Source organism: Vigna unguiculata, chromosome 2 (assembly GCF_037176805.1).
Source record: "Vigna unguiculata cultivar grain cowpea cultivar isolate G323 ecotype 2 chromosome 2, ASM3717680v1, whole genome shotgun sequence".
NCBI lineage: Eukaryota > Viridiplantae > Streptophyta > Magnoliopsida > Fabales > Fabaceae > Vigna > Vigna unguiculata.
In genome coordinates, this window is record NC_140793.1 from 2,942,033 (window position 1) to 2,960,231 (window position 18,199).

General features: G+C 29.9%; 1 long non-coding RNA gene across 1 annotated transcript; it reads right to left on the bottom strand.

Moving 5' to 3' along the window:
* Window positions 1-15,907: 15,907 nt before the first annotated feature.
* LOC146888202 (uncharacterized) lies at window positions 15,908-17,838 on the bottom strand. The gene is made up of 3 exons (XR_014985303.1): window positions 17,500-17,838; window positions 16,773-17,139; window positions 15,908-16,703 (listed from the first exon to the last, which is right to left on the bottom strand). It is a non-coding gene; the product is annotated as an uncharacterized LOC146888202 (long non-coding RNA).
* Window positions 17,839-18,199: the final 361 nt, after the last annotated feature.

Sequence of the window (18,199 nt, forward strand, 5' to 3'; positions counted from 1 at the left end):
TCAAGTGATTGAGAGTACTTGGTTATCTTGACAAGACTTAGGTTCGAGTTTGGTGTGTGCCATTAGTGTGATTTTAATTATTTTATTTTACCAAAATATTGTGAATGCGAAAGCATGGTTTAAGCATGTGTGAATTTATAGGAATAATGTTATGGTTTGTTTGTGTGCCATTTGGTGTGATTTTAATTGTGTTTTATTTTACCAAAATATTCTGAATGTGAAAGCATGATTTAAGCTTGTATGAATGTGTGAATTGATAGGAATAATGTTATGGTTTGTTTGTGTGCCATTTGGTGTGATTTTAATTGTGTTTTATTTTACCAAAATATTTTGAATGTGAAAGCATGATTTAAGCTTGTATGAATGTGTGAATTTATAGGAATAATGTGATGGTTTGTTGGTGTGCATGTATTTGATGGGTTGGAAGGTTGTGGGTTTGGATCTTGGTTAGAGTAAGTAGGTCCTTTATGTTTTCATATTTTTGCTAAGTTATGGAAAAAATCTAGAAACTATAGAAATCCCTTAAGAAACCGGAGAGGTAGCAATTGGGGTGTAGTAATCAAAAGTAATGGTCATTAAACCTTGAATTTAAGTTAATTTAAAAGAGTTATAGTGTGTGGCAAGTGAGTCCTGAGAATTGCAATCCAGAGAGGGAATTAGAGTGGAGGCAAGGAGGGGAGCTTTGGAAATAAGGAAGAATTCATTTGGAATTGTTTGGAGCTAGGACACCAGGCAAGGAGAGTTAACTACTTTTTTGTGGTTTTCTTGTTTGTTTAGCCATGATATATATATATATATATATATATATATATATATATATATATATATATATATATATAAAGATTTCAAATCAATTTTCTTTTCTCTCGTGAGTGCAACTTTAATTTAATGTTTCAGTGTGGATTAGTTTCAAGTTATATGAAATACCATTATCGTGATTTGGGGGCTTGGTGCTTTATCTACTAACGTTAATTTGTTGTTGTGGTTGACTAAAGATAATACAAATATTTTTGTCTCTGAGATTTTATAAGCATTCTGGATTTTATAGGTATTATTTTAGAAAATTGCGTGTATGGATGCATCTTCATACTGGAAATTCTTACTTTATTAGCATAACTTAAAAATGTGAGTATTTTAGTGTGATTAAAGCTGGGTGGGCTGACACTTTATGGTTGTTAGGTTTTTTTGTATACATAAATGTTGGTTTGTAGAATATATATATAATATATATACATTGTCAAATTTTGGACGGTTGGAGAATCCTTACCAGTTTTATCATTTTAAATATAATTTTGGATTGTATCATTATATTATAATACATATAAATCAAAAGATTTTGGCTTGAAGTTAAGATATTGTGGTATGATGAATCTTTACTGATACATGTGGTTTGTAAATAAAAACGTTTTATACAGATTTAATTTAGAAAATTTGCATAAAGTTTTATATATATATATATATATATATATATATATATATATATATATATATATATATATATATATATTAAAGGTTAGCGTACAATTTAAGTTTAAAATATTTTGCTTTGGTGATTATGTAGTGGTTTTGTGTCAGAGAGGATTGTAGCATACGTACGAATTAAGTTTCATGTATAAAAGCTAATGATATAATTTTACTTTTGTGATTATGTAGTTGTGTTTGTGTCAGAGGGAATTGTAGAATACAATTTTATAGGTGAATTTGTTTTAGCTTTGATGTTAGAAATTAATAAGGGGGTTAGGTGTTGAGTTATTACGTTTGGAGCTGGGATTGAAGTTACGGTGATTGGTACATGCTGCATGAATTTATTTAGGTGTAGCGAAAAAGTTTTATTCAATAGTGTGTGGATGTAAATGCCGAGGAGACGCAAATGAGTAAAGTAGATTTATTTTTCGCATTACGATTTTGATGGGTTCTTTAGAATTATCAAAAATTTGATATTGTTGTTGTTTAAATCTAGATTGTTGTTATTGTTTCCAATTCATATGGTTGTTGCTGGTTAAAAAAAACTAAATTATTGGTACCATTTTGGAGGTATGTTGAATTGTGAAAATAAGCACTTGTTATTCTAGGTGTGTAGATATGATTGCTTAATGTGTTAAGATCAATTATGCAGTGCCTAAACCAGTAGAATTCATTTTACTGGTGTAGCGCCTGGCGGTAGATATGCTTTCGCCAGGCAATAAGTCACAAACAGAGGGGCCATTAACATGTGGTGCCTAGCGGCATGGGTTTATCGCCATGCGGTCTGGAGTACATTTTCGCTGGTGGCGCTTAGGCAGCACTAGGTCATAGTGTAGGGGCAAGAGTCCATTGCAGACAGATTTGCATGGATGGGTTTGATGGCTTGGTCGGGGATATGCTGGATTAGTTACGAGTGGGAAGGTTTGTAACGAAGATTTGAGATGCATGATTGATGCGGGCAAGGAGGTCCGTATTTGTTGTACTCTTGTGTGGGGATACGAGCGAGGAGGTTCGTATATTTCGTGCTCACACTTGAGGCTGCTATGAGCGGGGAGGTTCATAGTAGGTGTTAACACATGTTGGACTATGAGCGGGCAGGTTCGTAGAGTTGGACTACGGGCGGGGAGGTCCGTAGAGTTGGACTACGGGCGGAGAGGTCCGTAGAGTTGGACCACGAGGGAGAAGGTTCGTGGAAGCATGATAATCCCTAGGGACCAAGGTTGTGAATGGATCTTTCTCACATAGGTTAAGATTGGGGTAAAACGTTATAAAGAAGTCAATAAACTAAAATTGGCTAAGATAGATTGGGTGAGGGTTAATTTTTATTATTTAATTGATTGTACTATTTTTCTTTCATAACTCACCCTTTTTGTTTGTGTTTGGCGATGATCGTGTGACTTGTCACGCGGGAGCAAATGTAAATCCAGGTGAGGATGTTGACGCCTAGAGACGGAGTGGGGTAGAATATGCGAGATTACTTTATGTTTTATTTCTAAACATTTTGTAATAAGTTTTTATAATATTTTTCTTTATTATGGATTTGTAATAAGGAGGATTCAGTGTATTGGAACTTCATCGGTATAAATTTTAAATTTTTCCGCGCTTGGGAACTTTATATTTTATTTTAATTCCAAAGAAATTATATGATATTTGCTTTATCTAGTAATATCCACCTAGGGTGTTACATCACACATAAGTTTAGGAACAAAATTTCAAGTTCAAAACAAAACCAAAGTTTTAAGTTTTGTACATAATTTAAAGTTAGTTTAAAAACATTTCTAGAAATATTTAATAAAAAGGTTAATTTTAGTAAGAATATCATCACAAGATTTATACAAAAAGTAAATTGAGTCTCAATTTAAGGAGGGACAATATTGCTTCATTTTTATAAAAATTGGTACTAAATTGAAACTAAAAACAAATATAGGGATCAATTTGAATCATTTTGACATGTGGTACAACTGTGAAGTGACACGTGTAAAAAATTCAAAAAATTCAAAAAATTCAAAAAAATTCAAAAAAATTTAAACAATTCAAAACAAAACAAAAAAATTACATGTGGCATTGATTTTAATACCATTTGGGCAAACTAACGGTAAAGACCAAATTGAACAATTTTTAAAAAACAATGACCAAATTGAGACAGAAAAAAACTTGAGGACCAAATTAACACTACTTGACAAATACAAGGACCAAAAGAGTAATTTAACCTTATTTGTTTCATTAGTAGTACGGGATATTATTATAATGGTATTATTATTATTATTATTATTATTATTATTATTATTATTATTATTATTATTATTATTATAGTTAGACATATATCTTAATTTTATTTACTATGGGATCATATTTTAATTACTTGTCCTTTTTATTTGTTTTGGTGTTGATATATATCTTCATATATAATTATAGAGTATTCTTTTAAAACTATTATAATTTATAATTTATATGAATATTATTACTAGTATTTTTAATGGTTAAATCAATATAATAACAATTATATTATTATTCTAAAAATATTTGAAATAAAAAAAAACGTGCATACATACACATGTAATAAGCTATTATAATTATCTCGTAAAATCAATTAACTACAATATATTGTGATATCAATTTTAAAACTAAAATTATTATCGCATCACTTAGATTTACTACTTCATTACTTTAATAATAACATTTATAAAAATATAACCTAATTTTCATGACATGTCATTATATAATATTTTCACTACTTAATTATTTTAATATACACAATAAAAAATATAACCCATGCGTACGCATAGGTCAATCTACTAGTATTAGGCTAAATTATTACACACTTTAATTATAAAAAGGTTAAATTATGTGTTTGTTTCTTGTTGGAAAATATAAAATTGGTCTTTTTCTTTATGCGTCTCAATTTGGTTCTTTGATGAACGTTTGACAAGTAAACCAATCGTTAATGTAGTAATAAAATATGGTCCTCTTGATTGACTTGTTGAATACTAGATTCCTAATTTACGTAATTTTGAGCAAATGCGAATCAATAGAGTTTCAAGCATAAAGTTTATAACAAAAACTTTAATTAATAGAAGAACTGTTAGAGGATTGAATTCGTACTTTTTCCTATAGAATTTTACTCCTTTTCAATCGATGCAAGCAATGTAATCATCCACTTGAGTTTACTGAGAGTTGCTTTACCCCTAATCCCTTAGTAGGTAAAATCTATTTATTGAATTCGAATCCCCAATTCCTTAGGTCAGTTTACAAAAATTTAATAAAATCATGAAAAATCAATAATAATCTCTATTGTAAACTAATTAGATATGCCCAATTTCCCAATTGTGACATAACCTAACATGTCTTGTTTATAATCGCAAACAATCCCCAATTTTCCAATTGTGAAATTGCTCATAAATTAAACGATAAAACAATAAACAGAGCACTGAGATGAAGAACATTAACAAAACATTAGATGTAAATAGTAGAACCTATAATCCAAAGTCTTACATCAATCCTCCAACAAAAAAGGAAATTAGTTATGCATAATGAAAAGAAAAACTAAACACGATAGACAAAGCGACTGACGAAATAGAGAGGAAGAAGAAGTAGTTTTTTCTGTGAACGCCCTCCTTTTATCTTTTCCACGTTCTCTCCTTTGCTGGGGTGATTTTCTCTCTCCTCTAACCGTTTTCCCCTATCTCTTCTCTTTATATTTTCTTTTCCTTTTAAATCTTTGTTAGTCCACATAATCTTTAGATTTCTCGTTGGAAAATCCACAGGTTGTGGAAAAATCCACAGGCCATCTGTGGAACACGCTATTTTACGCATGATCTTTTGAAGCAAACTCCATAGGTCGTGGAAAGACCCACCAGGCACCTGTGGAACACACTGTTTTGTATCCTCCAATTTGAAGCAAAATCCATAAGTCGTGGAAAAAGCCACCAGGCACATGTGGAACACGCTATTTTGAAACTTGCATTCTTGAAGCTAAATTCACAAGTCGTGGAAGACTCCACTAGGCACTTGTGGAACATGCTGTTTTGTGTCTTACTTACTCCTTCTAGACCTGTTTACACACACAATGCACAAATCCAAATGTATGATCCAAAACCAGATAATGCATGATGAAATTGGCCAAATAATGTACAAATGAATAAAAATAGCCTAACTAATGCATGAATACATCTATATATTATCTGCTCATCATTCTTATTTTGAAAAAAATGGATGCAATTAGGTTTTTTCTATTAGTACTATATTAACAAAGTTAACTAGCTGTCATGTATCAGTTAGTGATTTTTTAATTTATTTATTTTTAAATTTTTCTTTAGATTTTTTAAATTCTTTTAATTTTTTAAATTAAAAATTTGTCACATGTCACGTTGACGTCGTGCCACATGGGAGTAACAATTTGATGTGACAATAATAATGTCATGTGTCATTGTCACGCTAGGATCATTGCCTCAATCTCAATTTGGTCCTTGTATTTTTATTTTGTCTTAATTTAGTCTCAATTTATTTTAAAAATTTAGCAATTTCATCCCTCTCCAAATTAAAACAAAATTTAATTTTTATATAAATAGTATACAAATATTATTATTAAAATTCATATTTTTATTAAATAATTTAACATGAAATTCATATTTTACATTGAATTTTATTTAAATTTGTTAATAAAAAGTAATGTTAATAGAAAAAAATTAAAATTAACGTTATTAGTACATTTCTAACGAAATGGGCCTGATTGCATTAAATTTTCCAAAATAGGGAATAAATTGAAACACATAAAAAATGGACCAAAGTAATATTTTCCAACAAAAATTTGAACCAAAGACATAATTTAACCTTTTCAAAACTAGAAATATCAGAATGGGTTAGAACCTGTGAGCCAACCCATCTTACAATGGCTGAGTCTGAGAAATTAAAAATTTTCTGATTATGGAGAAAACGGGTTGGGCTCATTTAACTCACGAGTTATGCGAATTTGAGTTAGGTTGGGCTCACTTAACTGCAATCCACTTATTGTTTTAAAAAACCTATTTTTGTTTATCTTTAAATTAGAAAAAGAAACCCTAATTTCATTGTATTTGTTTGCATTTCTTGATTTCTTTGAGATCTTACAAATTTCAATATCTGAAAAAGTACGAAATTGTTTCCATCATACAAATTTGAATATTTGAAAATGATTAAAAAATATTTTTTTATTTTTATATGGGTTACTAAGTCAACTTACTTAACCCACTAACCTACAGTGGATTAAATCGGATTGCAAAATTTCTAACTCACCAAAAAGTGAGTTGGGTTTGGTTCACTTATTTTTAAATCAACCCGTAGTGAGTCAACCCATGTAAGTCAGATTAGTTCACTTTGACACCTTTAATCAAAACTAGTGAAAATGCATGTATATTTTTTTATAATAAAATATAATTAAATTTTATAACTTTATCTGTACTATAATTAAAATTTACAGTTTATAATAAAATATAATTAAATTTTACAATTATAATGAAATATAATATCTATACTTATACATAAATAGGATACCTTTTTTTGGGTGCACAACTTTTATTTCCATTTTACTCTTTATAATAGGGTTAAATATGTTTTTATTCTCTCAACTTTTAGTAAAAATTAGAATTAGTACATCTTGGAAACTTTGACCCAATTTAGTCTCTCATATGTAAAAATGCATGGATTTAATCTCTTTAATCAAATTTTGTTAAGATTATTTAACGTTTAAAACGCGTTTCATTGAATTTTTTCAACTAATATTGAAGCGGAAATGTGTCAACTATGTATAAAACTCAAATGCTAATATGAAATACGTTTGAAACGTGAAATGAACATAACAAAAATGGGTTAAAAGTACTAAATTCACGTATCTTTAAAAATGAGAAACTAAATTCGACCAAATTTTGAACAAGGAATAATTTCAATTTTCACTAAAAATTAAAGGGTCAAAAACATATTTAACTCTTTATAATATAATTATTAACTAATTTTTTTAAAAAAGATAATTGTTAATTGATATTTTTAGACATAAATTCTATTTTGAAATATTTTGTATAAAACTGTCATAGGTTATTTTTCCTTCACTCTTTTATGTTTCTTTATTATATTTGTAGTTTCTATACTACTAACATAGAGTAACATAGAGGTACTTCTTACTACTCTCATTGGTTTTTTTCTAATATATTAATTAATCAATTTACATATATTATTAACTTATAATACAATACAAACACTACTACCATTTTTTATATTTTATGGGATTTTTCTTACAAATTTGTTATAAAATTTTGTAAGAAAAGATTTTATCTTGTTATTTTTCCTAAGAGTTTTAATTGGTAGTTAATTTCTTCATAGATAATCATTTTCTATAAAATTATAAAATTCACAATTATTTCCTACAAATATTTATGTAAATCATTTCCTATAAAATTATAAAATTCACAATTATTTTCTACAAATATTTATGTAAAAAATATTTCGTGCAAAATATTTTAATAAAAAACATTAGTAACAATTTCTAGTAAATTATTATTCATTACAAAATTTATAATTATTTCTTATAAAAAAGTTTTCAAAAGAAAATTGACAAGAATCGTGAATTTCTTTAATAATGAAATATTTAAAAAATACGAATGCAATGTAATTATACTAATAAAATATTAAGAATGACAATATAAACCTACACGATCCATTTAATTTTGTCTCACCTCGTCCAGCTTGCAGGTCGTTGGCTGGCCCACATTCTAGGAAGAAAAGTGAACTTGTAAAATTATCTTAAAAAAAGTGAAGTATTGCTGCAAAGCATTATGTGCCAAAAAAAAAAAAAAAAAAAACTACCAAATTTAACTCAAACAGGTACACAACAAGACAACCCACATGAAATTGAAGATGGTGAAGCATGAAGGCACACATATACATAGTATCAATCATTCTAAAAATAGAAAATATTTTTCACAAACCAAAATATATTGCTCATAAATCAAAAACTTATATATGCGAATCAGTGAAGATAAAGAGAGACTTTGAAGATGGCAGTGAAGTCATCACCGCTAGGAGGGGTACTGTTTGTCATCGCTGGTGAAGGCACCTGTTTACACCATATTTCGTTTAGGAAAGTAAAATGTTTTTCTACAAATTTTTAGTTCAATTTCATAAGTAAATAAGTAAAATAAAAATGTAGAAAAGTGAACCATATAAAATTTGGGAGAATTAAAAAATAATTTATGTTTGTGTATTTTCTTTTTTTGGTCTTTTTTATTCTTGTTTTAATGGGTTGGCAGTAACCCAATTTCTTTTTTCCACCCTCCTTTTTAATTTTTGCACCTTTCTTACTTTTGGGTTCAATAGCCCATTGTTTTTTCGTTTTCCACGCACTGTTTTCCTTTATCCACCCCAAAACAATTTTTTCACTCACGACATCCGGTGGTCAACGAGACGTGCATCATAAGAAGCGGGAACAATTATCCTTGATTCATAAACCGCTTGGTAAATTCCTTTTGGATTTTAGAAAAGATATAATAAAGATGGAAAATTATCTTTTTGTTATAAAATCAAGCTAATAACAAAAAGAAGAATAGAAGGAAGAATAGAGAATGAGAGAATAAGGAACAACTTTTCTGTATTACTAATGGGAAGAGTCATATTTACACATGTAACCCATAAAGGAAACAAATCAATTAGTTAATACAAATATTTACATAAAGAGTAATGAATCATATAAATATCAATCATATGAGTAACTCTATTAAATTAATGGACAACCATTAATTCATAACACTCCCCATTAGGTGTCCATTAATAAGAGAATGTGTTTTGTTAAAATCTTACTAGGAAAACCTTTTGGGATAAACATCTTCACAACTTTCCTCATAATTCTGTATGATTAGACGATGTTGCTGCTATAAATTGTTTCGTATACCATCATGAAATCATTGTGCTACCACATGTGAACAAATATCTTGTTTGTGATCAACCATTGTGACATTGTGAGGATATGTAAAATAACAAGCATATACATAACACATTAGGTCAGATTTTGAATTATTTGGATAAAATAAGTTCATATTCATAGTACCCTTAAGGTAACAAAGTACATGTTTTACTCTAATCTAATGTCTTCTTGTAGATGAAGAAATATATCTTGCTCACAAATTTACAGCAAATATTGTATCAGGTCAAGTATAACTAGCAAAATACATTAATGCTCCTATAGCACTAAGATATGGTACTTAAGGACCAAGAAGTTCTTCATCCTTTCCTTGAGGTCTAAAAAGGGGTTTTATCAATATCTAACGATCTTACCACCATTGAAGTGCATAATGAATATGATTTTTCCATATAGAAACTTTTAAGCACTTTCATTATATAAGCTTCTTGATGTATAAAAACACTTTTGTATAAATACTCAATTTGTAATTCAAAACAAAACTTTGTCCTTCTAAGATCCTTCATCTCAAATTCTTTCTTTAAAGAATCAATTGCATTTGTGATCTCGTTAGGAATTTCAACGATGTTTATGTCATCTATATAAACAACAATTACGCCAAATTCATTTTTTGATCTTTTCATATTAATACAAGAAAAAATAAGGTCATTTGTATACCCTTCCTTTAAAAAGTACTCAATAAGATGGTGATACCACACACACCCTGATTATTTTAATCAATAAAAGGGCTTGTTCAATTTTATTGAATAACCCTCTTTAGAATTTGCCTTGTTGGGCAAATAAAATCCTTCAGGGATATTCATATAAATATCATTCTCAAGAGAATCGTAGGCTATAACATCATCCATTAGATGTAAATGCAGACCTTGTGCAACTAGGATAATCAAATATTGCAATGTTTTTGCATCCTATACTAATGAATACGTCTTTTCACAAATCAATATCAGGTTTTATGAAAAACCATAAGCAACTAATTATGCTTTGTATCTAACAATTTCATCATTCTTAATTTGTTTTGCACAAAAATGCATATGTACCCAACGGGTTTCACACCCTTAGATGTGCAAACTATAACTCCAAAAACTTTTTGTTTAGCAAGCAAATCTAATTATGCTTCTTTGTAAATTTTCATTTTGGCCGATCATTTCTTTGTCAACAATCTTCAATAATCATTGGTTATTGACCACCATTGTCATTCATAGCATTCATCGCTATATTATATATAAAAGTTTCATCGATGTTGACTTCATTTTGGTTCCATATTATATGATTCATGACATAAGTTATTGAGATCTCATCATTTTCAACAATTTCAGGTACTTGACGTTCTTCTGGAACCAAATCATTAATTATGTCAAACGAATCTTTTGACATTTTCACCTTTTCGATTAGGTCATCTAGCATTTTAGCTTATTTTCTCATTCAAGAGTTTTTATCTTTGGAACCAATAGGCTTAACACGCTTCAAGCGTGTCTTTGGAACCAACCGACCTACCACGTTTCAGGCGTGCTATGAATTAATATCAAATATACTCAGAGCATTAGTAGTTGGTATATATGATTTGATTACTCTTTCTATTAGTAAGAACATCTGGTAATTGATTGACTAATTTTGTAAATGAATTATCCTTTGAACTTCCAGTTTAGATTCTTTTGCACGAGGATCAAGATAAGATAATGATAATTCATTCCAACCAAAATCTTTTTCCAATTGTTTTCTTTCTCACCCTAATGTTGGAAAAACTTATTCACCAAATTGACAGTCGAAAAGTCAAATTGTAAATAAGTCTCTTGTTGGTAGTTCAAGATATTTTATTATTGAGGGAGAATCATATCCAACATATATTCTCAATCGTCTCTGAGGACCCATCATAGCCCCTTTTGGTAGAGAACATATGCACCACACTAAAAAATTCTTAAATGAGAAATATTAGGTTACTGACCAAAAACAACTACATAATAGAGAATTTTTGATATTATGTTGGCTTGATGTGAATCAATAATGCAACAAGCAAAATTTCATATCCCCAAGTAGCCATTGGAAGATTAGCTCTCATAAGTAATGACCTTGGAACCAATTTAAGACGTTTTAGTAATGATTCCGCAAGTCTACTTTGAGTATGAACGTGTGCCACTGGATGTTTAACTTTAATTCCAATTGATATACAATACTCATGAAAAGCATAAGATGTAATTTCACTAGTATTATCAAAATAGATTTTCTTAATTAGATAATCTGGGAAGTGAGTTCTTAACTGTGTTAATAACTTTGCAAATGCTTGATGGCTAGTTGATAATAAACAAATATGTTGCCATCTAGTTGATGCATCAATTAAAACCATGAAATATTTAAATGATCAACATGGTGGATGTATTGGACCACAAATATCACCATGTATTCGTTCTGAAAATGAGATTGACATTTAATTTTTTTTTGACGATGGTCTTATTATCAACTTTTCTTTGTGAACGTATAGTACATGAGAAGTCATTGGTCTGAATAAGTTTTTTGACTATTAAGTGGGTGTCCACATGCATTTTTCAACCTTTTTTTTTTTGCATCATAATAGATCAAAGATGACGCAATTGATCATGTCAACAAGGAATTCATTTTGATTCGTAAACTTTTAGTTTACCATGACATGCATTTTAATTGTATTAATATATGCGTAGTATAAATCATCCAACTGATCATGCCAAATAAGGCATTCAATTTGATTCGTAAACTTCTTGTTTACCATGATATGCATTTTAATTGTACTAATATATGTGTAGTACAAACCATAAGAGAAGGTTGATAATTTTTCTAATACACATTTTTTTTTTCAACTCAATCATAGAGATATAAAGATATTTCATTGTTTGTCTCAATATGATATCCATTTAGACAAATATCCTTCAAACTTAAAAAGTTTCTATTCAACTACTTGATAGAAGTATAATAACTCTTCTAAAGCCTTCAAATATATTTGTAATACTATAAATAATATTAACATTGATGTCTCGTATTACCAAACAGGAGAAAATTTTATTACTCTTAAGAATTATGAGTTATTGCACTATCAATAAGACACATATCCTCATCATTGATGCTAGCGCCAACATTCATTCTTCATATAAACATAAATATCAATATTAGATATTACTATGTAAGATGAGAAGAAGAATAAAACATTTAGAGAATTTTATTGATAAAAAAAACTTATATATAAGCAACATAAAACATGGAACAAATATAAAGCATTGTCTTAAAATTAAAAACTAATATGAGAAAATCTATTTTTTAACACTTTCCACCAATGAGGTGATCAATACTTCCATTAGGTTTAACAAAGAAAATAACAATATCAAGATGAGTAGCATCCGTATGGCCATAATCAAAATCATTATTTTCATAAGCAAAATGTGTTTCTATGTTCTTTTCATTATTTTTAATATGCTTTGGTGTATGACAAGTACAACTCAAACGACCTTTACCACCGTAATGATAACATATACTTTCATTTTATTTGCCATTATTTTCACCTTTTTGTTTTTCCTTCCTCGCACTATTATTCCACTCTTGATGATAAAATGTCTTTTTGAAATTTTCTTTATGATCATGTCCACAATCATGATCCTTAGCATGACCACAACCACAACCAAGGCCACGACTATGACCATAAAAATATAAATAAGAAATATTGTTGCATTCACTTTTGGGAATGAAGCAAAACCAATTGGGTGGACCTCATGATTTTTCATCAAAAGCTTCATTGTTTTGTTCAGCCATACAGATGCATGAAATAAATTCAGAATATTTGTGAAATCTCTCTTTTCACAGTATTGTTGTTGTAGGAGCAAATTATTTGCTCAGATGTTTTATTTATTTCTTTGATGATATCACCAAGACCCATTATATCTAATTGTATTTCAATATTTAAAATTCAATATAAGTCATTTTTCCTTGTAATATCAAGGCACAACCATTAATTTATAACACTTTTGACAAAAAGAAAATTAACAACTTAGCAAAGTTTTCATTAAAAAATTAAAATTGATTAATTTTTTGTTTTTTAGGTTTAATCATGCCTTTGGTCCCATTTTCGTAGCAAAATCTCAATTTGGTCCCTCTATTTTTTTTCGTCTCAATTTGGTCCCTTCTGTTAGTGGTATAGCAACACTGTTAAAGGGGGTGCCACATGTCAGTTCCTGGATTTTTTGACTTTTTTTTATTTAAAAAAAATTACCACGTGTCAAGTTGTCATCGTGCCATGTGGCAGTGACAGAGTGATGTGGCAGTGACAATGACATGTGTCACTTATATGTTAGGTGTCATTTCCACTTTCTCAATTCGGTCCCTTTATTTTAATTTTTGTCTCAATTTAGTCCAATTTTTTGTAATTATTGAATAATTTTATCCCTCTACAAATTGAAATCAAATTTAATTTCTATATAAATGTACACAAATATTTCTATCAAAAGTGATATTTCAAGTAAATATTTTTAACAAAATTAAGTTTATTTAATTAATATTTTACATTGAACTTTATTTAAAATTGTTTGAAAGTTGTTAATAGAAAAAAAATCATAAATTATATTGATATTTTCTTACATCGTACTTTAATATTGTTTTTTATTTGAATTTATATTTCAAATAATTGTATATTTTTAAAATTTTAAAGTTCAATAATTTGCACACAAATGTTTGAATTGGTGTAAAAATAACAATTATAAAAATTTAAAAATAATTTTAACTAGTTCATGTAACAATAAAAAACATATAAATTTAAAATTTGAAAACAATTTTAAACAAAGTTGAATGTGAAACACAAATTTAAATAAACTTAGTTATGTTAACAATATATAATAAAAATGTCGATTTGAATAAAAATATCAAATTTAATAAAAATATTTGTATAACATTTATATAAAAATTAATTTTTGTTTCAATTTGGAGAGGGACGAAATTGCACTATTTTTACAAAAATAGGGACTAGATTGAGACAAAAATTAGAATACAAGGACCAAATTGAGAATGAGGAATTACATTTGGCATAATATTGACATGTGGCATTATCACTGCCACATCACTTTGTCATTGCCACGTGACACGATGACAGCTTGACACGTGGCAAATTTTTATTTTTAAAAATAAAAAATTCAGGAACTGACACGTGGCACCCCATTCTACATTGTTACTATACCACTGCCGGAAAAGACTAAATTGAGATCAAATTTCCCAAAACAGGGACCAAATTGAGATGAAAAAAAATAGAGACCAAATTGAGATGAAAAAAAAAATAAAGAGACCAAATTGAGATTTTATTATGAAAATGAAGACCAAAAACATGATTAAACCTATTTTTTAATCAAAAAAAAGTAATAAAGTAATATTTCTTTTAATCTAAATTGATAGTTTTTGAAATAAAAATTTGGTTAAAGTATCATTTTCCAATAACCATATAACTTGGTAAAAACTTCGAGTCGGTAAAAAAAAGGCTTAAATACCTTTTTGTTCCTCATTTTCGTAGTGTTTGTTGCGGATGATCCTCATTTTGACAGAATGTTTAAAATGGTCCTCATTTTTACCGAATGTTTAAAATGGTCATCATTTTCGCAATTCGTGTTTTATTTGGTCATTTTCTGTAACGTCATTTAAATCATTAACGGAGCATTGTACATGTGGCACGATTTGTATTAGAATGTGTTACGTGTACTGTACAAGTGTGGTAATTAGATATTTGGGGATAAATAAGTGAGCTAGGGTTTTGGTAAGGAATGTTTGGACAGTTGGTGAGTTTTTTTGACAATCTTGTTCCTCCATTCCCAAAAGGTGTTGCTGCAATATTCTTCTTCCTGCAATCCCATTATATAGGTATGTTACGGTCCCAATCTTCTTCCTTTACCTCTGGTTGTAATCGTTGGAGACAACCGTGTTGTATCACTTCGTGCACTATTGGTAGTTCAACGAGAAATGGATTAACCCCGATTTGTAGCTGCGGAGAGATGACATCTTTGAGGATGACAAGAACTCCAAAGAATATTGGTAGAAAATTTTGGGTACAATCTACTTTTATTTTTGTGTTAATAATAAATTAGTTTTAATTTTTGGTTTATTGATTTACAGAGTGGTGGTTCCAATAATGTGGGCTGTAACTTTTTCAAATGGTGGTGTTGATGAAAAGGATGTCATCATCATGACACAAATGAGGCAGATTAATGATTTAGAGAAGTCATTGAAGGTTACTGAGAAGAGGCTACAATTAGTAATAGGGTTCACTTGTGTTGTTATTGGATTATTCGTACTGTTATTGTGTGTAATCTTTTAAAGTCTAATATGTTTTGTACTATTGTTAAATGAAGAAGTGAATTAGTTTGATTATGTTGATATTAGTCCCAACATGTTCAGAATGACATCTTAATCTGAGCATTGAAGTAAATGATATTGATATAAGCTTGGGAAAAATCAAATTGATCTAAGTCTGGAAGAAGTTAAATTCATAACATTAATTCATCCTCATCAAAATGCACTACATCAATGCTTGGCAAAAGTGAACTTGAACGAAGTTTAAGGAAAGTCAAAATGCAGTACATCAATAATGAATTCTACATCAGAAATTCCAAAAAATAACTAAGACATTTGTAGCTGTTATCATGGCCTCCTCCTAATCTGTAATTTCATCCTAAACTGCTGAGATGGTTCTTCTGGTGTTGGTAGTGGTGCTGCTTGACTTTCCACTTCATCCCTTGGTGGTTGAGTTGTTTGAGTTTCAGTAGTTGATGCATTTTCAGTAATTTCAGCAGTTGGTGCATTCTCAACAGTTTGGGCATCTGGTGCAGTCTCAGCAGGTGTTGCAGTCTGCTCATCCACAGACTTATCTGGGCAATTGTTCATGTTATGTCCAATCTGGCGGCATATGCTACATTTTTTTCTATGACCTCCTTTGCTGATTTGTGTGTTATCCTTTCTCAACTCCCACTCTTCCAACCTTCTTTTTTTCTTGGGTCTTCCTGGTAAGATCCTCTTATGTGGTGAATGGACGTCAGGGTAGGGAGTTCTTTCCCATAAGACTTCACCATTGACTGGAAAGATAATGGATTGATATATTTCTTCGTAAATGGATCTCCTGAAGCATATTGGTATGAAGTCCTCAGCATTGACATTGATGAAATTCATTGCTGCAATAGGATGGCAGCAAGGGATAGCAATCAGAAGCCATTTCCTATAGCTGCAATGTTGAGCATCCACATTCACTATGTACTTATCTCCAACCATGGATATGTGCCTCACTTCAAATAGCATTTCTCCTGACTAGCTGCAAATATCATTGCACATATCAGTACACGAATAAGTTAATTGTGTTAAAAAAAGACAAAAACCTAACCTTGGGATCCAATATTTGGTTAACTCATTTTCCTTATGTAGTTTGTCAAGGACCTTGGGGCAGATGTTTCCTTCAAAAGTTGTAACCTTTTTTCTCTTGGTGGCTCACCTTTCCATTAAATAAACTCTGATTTCCTCGAGCATGGTGATTATGGGTTTGCATCCACTTTAACACTATTAAAAGCTTCACTCATATTGTTGACAATTGTGTCGCATATGGCTCAACCACTAAATCTAGACTTGGAGTAGAACCTGCATGAATGCCACCTTCCACTTCAATTTCACCTTCCACTTCAACATCACTATTCAGACCACTGGCATCCCCAATCTCTACTTCAGCAGCCTCTTCATGGGCCTCTACTTCACCACTGTGGTGGACAACAACATCGAACCTATCATCACTCATTGCCCTAAAGTAAATTAAATTAAACAAATAAAAAAGATGTATTATTAAGCCTACTTTAACGCAATGGGGGACCACTGCTACAATCAATTACAAATAAAATAATGGGGACCATTACACCAACACCAACAACCGACAAACAAACCAACTAAAATAATACCCCACTGAACCCCACCTACAGACACAAACTACACAAAATCATGGAAGTAATTTAGAAACCATACAGAACATCACAACAATCGAAAGACAAACAAACCCCAAAATAGAATTATGAAAACCCTAACCCACGAGCAAACACAACCCATAAAACCCTAAACCAACTTACCTCGTTGATGATGATTAACTGGAAAATTGAAATGAAAAGCGCAACTGCAATCCAATGATGAAATGACAAGTATTAGCTGCTTCCTCGCAAATCCGAGCTCAAGAAAGACGAAGATGAAGAAATTTCCCTAATTGCAAAATTTCCACTAAATTGAAAAATTAACGTTAATTAGTCATATGTACATTACACGTAACACACCCTAATACAAACCGTGCCACATGTACAATGATTCGTTAATGATTTAAACGACATTACAGAAAAGGACCAAATAAAACACGAATTGCAAAAATGAGGACTATTTTAAACATTCGGTAAAGATAAGTATCATTTTAAACATTCGGTAAAAATGATGACAATTTTAAACATTCGGTAAAAATGATGACAATTTTAAACATTCGGTAAAAATGAGGACCATCCACAACAAACACTACGAAAATGAGGACCATAAGGGTATTTAAGCCTAAAAAAAGAAAAAAAGAGGTACAATTGGGACATTACGATATTTAACAGAGAATTTTTGGGCCGAACATTTTTTAACTAATCTATTAACCATCACGAAGATTCATCTTCACCTTACCATATGCTGTTGAATTCAGAATCGCAATAGAGTTATTCTAAATCAGGAGTAATTGAAAAATGAAGAACCAAAAGAGTTATTCTAAATCAGGAGTAATTAAAAACGAAGAACTAAGAGGATATC